The sequence below is a fragment of the Acipenser ruthenus genome, chromosome 46 (genome assembly GCF_902713425.1).
Source record: "Acipenser ruthenus chromosome 46, fAciRut3.2 maternal haplotype, whole genome shotgun sequence".
Taxonomy (NCBI): domain Eukaryota; kingdom Metazoa; phylum Chordata; class Actinopteri; order Acipenseriformes; family Acipenseridae; genus Acipenser; species Acipenser ruthenus.
This window is the reverse complement of record NC_081234.1, coordinates 3,740,568-3,748,318: the sequence shown is the minus strand read 5'-3', so window position 1 is coordinate 3,748,318 and position 7,751 is coordinate 3,740,568. Positions and strand designations below refer to the sequence as shown.

At 42.2% G+C, this 7,751-nt stretch overlaps 1 long non-coding RNA gene across 1 annotated transcript; it reads right to left on the bottom strand.

Annotated features, from left to right (window-relative positions):
- Positions 1-157: 157 nt before the first annotated feature.
- Positions 158-1,073, bottom strand: LOC131720981 (uncharacterized). Its single transcript, XR_009319794.1, has 2 exons — positions 988-1,073; positions 158-434 (listed from the first exon to the last, which is right to left on the bottom strand). It is a non-coding gene; the product is annotated as an uncharacterized LOC131720981 (long non-coding RNA).
- Between the last annotated feature and the right edge of the window lie 6,678 nt (positions 1,074-7,751).

The window sequence follows — 7,751 nt, the reverse complement described above, 5'->3', positions numbered from 1 at the left end:
GCACGAACCTGAAATAAGGTCAGTCCTGTTACTATATATATATATATATATATATATATATATATATATATATATATAATTGTGAACGAGTGGTAGTGTAGTGCTTGCGGTCTTTGGCGTTTCCCTCTCAATCACAGTGAATGGACAGACTCTGTAGTCAGGTGCATACTCTTTATTTACAATAATCACCAATATATTTTCAGTAAATACTTTTATGCCCTGTACGGGCCATTAGCTATCTCACTTCTTCATCCCTCACTATACAATTTCTTTCACGTTTAAACTCCCTCCGCTGGAGTACACTGGAACTGCAGGTAAGTTGAAGAGTTCCCTCTGCTGTGGAGAACTGGAACTGCAGGTAAGTTGAAGAGTTCCCTCTGCTGTGGAAAACTGGAACACACACAAGAAACCACAGCTCCCTTGTTGGATTAGTCCTAGTATAATAAGGAGAACAAATGGTGAGGGAAGGACTGTCACCCCTGGCAGATTCCAGGAACGACTGCAAAGTGAAGCTCTCTCCTTTGCCAAGCAGCACAATATCCAAACCCTGCGACAGCAAGGTTTGAACAGAATAAATCCCATAAACTTTTTATAAATCCAGCGTTCTGTGTCAGTGTCCTTTGTTAGTCCCAAAAGCCCTACACTATGTTGCAGTTCAGGTGTGCATCCAATCCCTGTCAGTCGTGCATCCGCCTTTGTTTCACATTCCGTTTAGCACACCGTTTAAATTATCTTTCTCTTGCGCTGTTGTCGGCGCTCACATAGTATTGTTACAAACATACACCCGTAGTCACATTAAAAGTTCAGGAAGCACGTACGGGGGAAAAAAATAACAAATCCAAACGAAGAGAAATAAAAACAAAACGTCTCATCCAGAGAACAGCAGATCACCCGACACTCTATCAACAAAATAAACGAATCGCCCTGAAAGCAGGTTACTACTCCAAGCGAGTTTCAAAACTGAATCAAACAACGTCACGTACTTACTAAACTCACAGCTGAAAATATGAACGGCATCCACTAAGGTCGAACAGGACAATTCAACTGGTGCTCCCCATGATCACACTGATTGTTCTGTCTGGACTCTTTTTAAAGGCCTCTAACCCCCCCTTCTAATTTAACCTCGGCCCTCTGGGCCATGTAGTTTTTATCGCTGCGACGCCATTCCTTAAAGGCGCCGCTACCCCTATCTTCACAATATATATATATATATATATATATATATATATATATATATATATATATATATATATATGTATATGTATATGTATATGTATATATATATATATATATATATATATATATATATATATATAATGATTTCTATTACACAAGAGTAGATGTTAAAACTTCATGCTTCCATTTGCGCTTCCTTCCATATGATGATGTAGATATCCTTCTGTCAGGTGTTGATTGCTGAAGTGTAATGCTGGCTCCAGGGATCAGCTTTTTTTGCCTCCCTAGCGCATCAGCACACACAACGGCTGCGATGCTGGCTCTGGGGATCAACCACAGTGCGGTCTCCCCAGTGCATCACCATGACAACCGTCAGGATTGAGCTAAGTAGGGTACATCTCTGGGGTCTTCAAGTGGGCACCTTCCATCCTCTGTGTTTCGTCGACTAGCCCACGACACCTCAAGAGGCTTGACGGTGATTCTGGCGTCCCAGAATCACCCCCCTCATCCCTCACTCAACTCAGCCCAGCTTACTTACCTGTACATCAGCGTTTCTTTCTTTCTATTGTGCTTGACAACCCCAGCCAGAATCTTTCCGCCTCAACCACAGCCAGTTGCTGCTCCTCTCTGCTGCTTCAGATAAGTTCTTCACTGTGTGACGCAACTCTTGGCCACTGAATCCGACGTCTTTGAGAAACCAGGTTGTAGAGTGTGCCACAAATCCTCGACAACCCACCTCCACTGGGTAAACCTGGATTCTCCATCCTTGCTGTTCCGCTTCAGTGGCTAGTTGAACATACCGCAGTTTCTTCCTCTCATACGCCTCATCTACAGCATCCTCCCATGGCACTGTTAACTCTACCAGGTGAACAAGGCGTGCTGATCCAGACCACAAGACAATATCTGGTCAAAGGTTAGTGGTGGCAATCTCAGGTGGAAAAATAAGCCGTTGACCAACATCTGCCAGCTTCTAGCAGCTTCCAGTTGTCCTGGACGAGGATTGGTTTTAACACCTTTTCTTGGTGGTTGCTTTCCTGGACGGAGGAATGTTGTCTTTTGTGTGTAATGTTTTGATGGAACAGGTGGCAACGTATTGGTCATGTTACGCTTGTCTTCCAATGCTAAGGCCAAACATCGCAGCACCTGGTCATGGCGCCAAGTAAACCATCCTTGGCTATATATATATATATATATATATATATATATATATATATATATATATATATAATATATACCGTTTTCCTTCAAATTTAAGACGCCCTCAAATTTAAGACGCAGCACAAATTTACCACCCTCAATTTGAGGAAAAAATGAAACATAAAATAAATATGCATTTACAAAGATACAACCTCAATTACGCTGTTGTATCATACAAATAGGAGGCTGTGTGGTCCAGTGGTTAAAGAAACCGGCTTATAACCAGAAGGTCCCCGGTTCAAATCCCACCTCAGCCACTGACTCACTGTGTGACCCTGAGCAAGTCGCTTAACCTCCTTGTGCTCCGTCTTTCGGGTGAGATGTAATTGTGACTCTGCAGCTGATGCATAGTTCACACACCCTAGTCTCTGTAAGTCGCCTTGGATAAAGGCGTCTGCTAAATAAACAAATAATAATAATAAAAAACTGACACAAAACAGTGTTGCTGTAGATTAACCACAGAGCTTGTTTATTGTGCTGCACACTGTATAATACTTAAGATGGTGTCTCTGTCGTACACACAACACCACTCAGACAACATGTAACCCACAACCCAGCATTGAACTGTGGCATTGCTTGGCATGTTTCAAAATACGGGGGTCTGATCAGCATTTCCAATCTGTCCAAGCTGGTAGTGTTTGTTAGAAATGATGAAATTGAAACAGCTTTGAATTTCATACAGTCCAACTAACCTCTCCCTGTCAACTCCTGCTAATTGTACTGTACCGTCCCCCTGGACCTCTCGCTCACTTTCTCGATAAACTTGACTATCTACTTTCCTCCCACCCCTCTCTGTCTACCCCAACTGTCCTGTTAGGTGACTTCAATATCCATCTCTCCAACCCCAGCCACTCTGCCGGATTCCTCCCTCTCCTTAACTCCTTTGACTTCTGTCTTTCTCCACCCCCCCTACCCACAAAGCTGGCCGTCAACTGGACCTCACCTTCTCCAGGGACTGCTGCCCCTCCACCCTCTCCGTTACCCCCCTGGACCTCTCTGATCACTATTTCATCTCTTTCGTCTCTCCCCTCTGTCCCTGCTCCTCCTACCCTCACTGTCGCCTCTCGTTGTAACCTCCGCTCTTCTCCCCCTCTGTCCTTGCCTCCACCGCTCTCTCTCACCTCCCTCCTATCGACTCCTTCTCCCAACTCTGTAGACTCTGCTACCTCCACCCTCTTCTCCTCCCTCTACTCCCTCTGTCCCCTCACCTCCCGACCTGCTCGTCCCTCCCCTCCCCTCCCCAACCCTGGCTCTCCTCTGTGCTCAGCTCAGCAAGAACCACACTGCGATCTGCTGAAAAGAAATGGAAGAGAACCAAACTCCCTTCTGCTCTAGACCACTACTGCTCTCCTCTCCTCCTTCTCCTCTACTCTCTCCTTTGCTAAATGTTTTTATTTCCAGTCTATAATCTAAGCCTCCACTAACAACCCACGTAAACTATTCTCTACCTTCTCCTCCCTCCTAAACCCTCCCCCCTCCTCCCTCCACTATCTCCTCTGATGACTTCTAATATCTCAGATATCCGCAAACTCTTTAACACCTCTCCCTCTCCCCCACCCCCTCCCGCTTCAACCCCTACACCCACTGCATCCCCTACTAACTCACCCTCCTTCTCCACCTTCTCTCCCCTCTCAGACTCTGACCTCTCCTCCTGCACTAGAAGACTGGCTGTACCCTCCTGTACGCTCCCCTGCCTCCAGAGCCCGCTCCTTCACCATCCTCGCCCCATGTTAGGACTGCCCAGTCCCTTCTGGCGCCTCCTCAAGACTCACCTCTTCAGACAGCACCTGTCCCTCTGGACACTTTATCACTCTTTCTTAATGCGCTTTACTTGCTCTTATCTGCTCCCTATTTTACTGCATTTAATCCTGTACTTTGGAGTACTGTAATCCTTCACAAGTGTTATTTGATCTGTAGTATTTTGTATTTAATTATATCCTGATGTAACTATCACTGACACTGTTATTTGCTCCGTTATTGAATCGTATTTTGTCATATACTTGTACTTGCTAGAACCAAAGTCATTGTATTTGATCTTGCTCTTAAATGTATTAATACTTGTACTGTGATTCTTGAAACGTATTTTTGTTTATGACTGTAAGTCGCCCTGGATAAGGGCGTCTGCTAAGTAATAAATAATAATAATATCTGTAATTAAAATGAATGTGCTGCCGCGTATTACTTTTTTATTCTTTATGCTTCCTCTGTCACTTCCCCCAAATTCATTGCAGAGGTTAATTCGCTGTGCTCCAAATTTATCTGGAACAATAAAAAATCCAGAATCTGCTTAACCACTTTGCAGCGCCCCAAATCCGCTGGGGGCTTCACCTTACCGACTTTTCAATTTTATTATTGGGCTTTCCAGCTCAGGGCTATGAAGATGTGGTTGCATCCAGAAACTCCAGCTTCTTGGCGTCCCATTGAAGATAAGATAATTTAGTTAGGATCTCCCTTTTTCTGGGTTAAAGCACAAACTTGTTTCGATTCGCATGGGTACCATCATTACCAATACTTTACAAATTTGGAATAAGGTTAATTTATTTTTTCATACGCTTGCTGGACTGTATGCAGTCTCCTATTTCGCGTAATGTTCACCTATTAACAGGCTCACACCCCTTTGTTTACTCCTCTTGGTCTACACGCAATGTACATATATTGGGTGATATCTTTAATGACACTGGCCTCCGCTCCTTTCAGGATTTACAAGAAGAATACTCTCTTCCAGGTTTCTCTTTCTTCTTATATCTCAGGCTTCGTTCATCTCTCCCTGCTTATGGGGTTCCCTGGGATGCTCCTTTGTGTCCTCATCCTTTGGTAGATATTTTCTGCAGCACTCCTAGCTGAGGACTTGTATCATATACTGTATGTATAATAAACTTGTAGCTTACAATGTCAAGACCCTTCCAATTACGCTCATTTGGGATAGAGAGTTAAGCAAGGTTGCTGTCACCCCTGACTGGGAAACTGTCTGGGAAAATATTTCTATATCATCCAAAAATCTGGCCCATCAGATTATTAATTTTAAATTGTCTCATAGATTCTATGCTACTCCACTTAGGAGGTTTCAGATGAAAATTTCTGCAGATCCTATGTTCCAGGCTTGTGCTTCGGGAGTGATGGGCACTTACTTACATATGTTCTGGGAGTGCCCAAAAATTGTTACCTTTTGGCAGTTTGTTGTGACTGCTATGGGCTCTCTATTGGGTGTGGCGGTGCCCCTCTCTCCTGAGGTACTCCTACTGGCTGATGATTCCCTGTTGATGCTGACATCACACTCCAGGAAGCTTTTCCTGGTAGGGATGATGGCAGCCAAAAAAACTATTCTGAAGGGATGGATGGAGCAGTCTATTTCTTTTTCTTCTGTCTGGCTAGATTACGTTTATGATATTATTTTAGAAAGATCCACGGCTTGATTGCACTCAGCCTCTGCTGGCATGATGGCAGCATGGGACGTCTCTGTGGAGCAGGTGGCACAGCTATTTTAGTTTTGTATTAGCTTTTTACCCTTTTGTTGTTTTTCTGCGAGTTGTATATTTTTTCTCTATTTAATTATTATTGACTATTTGTATTTTTATTATTTTCTTTTTGTGTTTGTTTCACTTGTTTCAATTGTATTGATCTCCTTTCTTATTCCCTTCCCTTGCGGTGGAGTTAAAATAAATAAATAAATAAATAAAAAACAGTTTAAACTAAAATGGTTATTTTATTTGAAACTACAGAGAATTTCTGGCCAGAACTCAAAGCAGCAAAATAATAACCCTACGTTTTCGTCTTGACACTTTCACTGCATATTCTCTCTGGTCACAGCTCACACGCTTGCTCAGTTGCACCCACAGTTTCTCATTCAAGTTCAGCGCTGGACTGTCTTCAGTCCCCAGGCTCATGCACCCATGATATAACCTCCCGTCGTTTCCTGCGCATCAACCAGTCACATCCATGCTCTGCAACCCCCAAGAACAGCAACACATTCTCCCTACTCATTCACTCACTCCCCCTTCCCATGCTAAGTAACAGTGTGACCCGTTCCACTTACAATACATGTAACATATAAAAGACAGACGAGACAAACTGAAAAGACAAGTCCTGCAACAAAGCAATTGTCCAGGTCGTTGCAATATATATTTTTCATATGAAAGTAAAAATATATGAAAGCATGACAAAAATCTTCAATTAATATACAATTGAACAAGAACTGTTGAGTGTTTATTTTCGTTTCATACTAGAGGCGCAAAACAATTACATCCCAAAAGTAGACAAATCCAAATCTAAAACAAAATGGCCAGAATGGTTTAATAGATTAAAAAATATATCCAGAGAAGAAAAGCACTTTACAGAACGTTTAAAAGGGACCAAGAACAAAGTACACAGAAAGAGTACTTGCAAACTGCAAACATAAAAAAAGGTAGTCAGAAAGGCCAAGGCAGAGATAGAAATTAACATTGCCAAGGGGGTTAAAACCAATTCCAAAATGTTTTTCCAATATTATAACAGCAAGAGAACATTCAAAGAGGAGGTTAAATGTCTAAGAGACACAAACGGCAAAATCATAGATGAAGAAAAAAAAATTGTAAATATATTAAATGATTACTTTTCACAAGTCTTTACAAAGGAGGACACAGACAACATGCCCCACATGTCGACCTGTTCCTATCCAACTTTAAATAACTTTAGCATAACAGAGGCAGAAGTGTTAAAGGGACTAGGAGCTGTTAAAATGAACAAATCCCCTGGGCCGGATGAGATCCTCCCAATAGTACTCAAAGAAATGAAAGAAGTTATTTACAAACCGCTAACCAAGATCATGCAACAGTCTCTTGACACAGAGGTTGTACCGACCACAAAAAGGGAGACAAAACTGAAACTACAGACCAATAAGCCTGACTTCTATTATATGTAAACTTCTGGAAACTATAATAAGATCCAAAATGGAAAATTGCTTATATGGTAACAATATCCTGGGAGACAGTCAGCATGGTTTTAGGAAAGGGAGATTGTGTCTAAATAACCTACTTGACTTTTTTGAGGATGCAACATTGAAAATAGATAATTGCAAAGCATACGACATGGTTTACTTAGATTTCCAGAAAGCTTTTGACAAAGTCCCGCATAATTCTTAAACTGAACGCAGTAGGGATTCAAGGAAATGCATGCACATGGATTAGGGAGTAGTTAACATGTAGAAAACAGAAAGTACTGATTAGAGGAGAAACGTCAAAATGGAGCGAGGTAACCAGTGGTGTACCACAGGGATCAGTATTAGATCCTGTGCTATTCCTAATCTACATTAAAGATTTAGATTTTGGTATAGTAAGCAAAACTGTTAAATTTGCAGATGACAAAAATAGGAGGAGTGGCAAACACTGTTGCAGCAGCAAAGG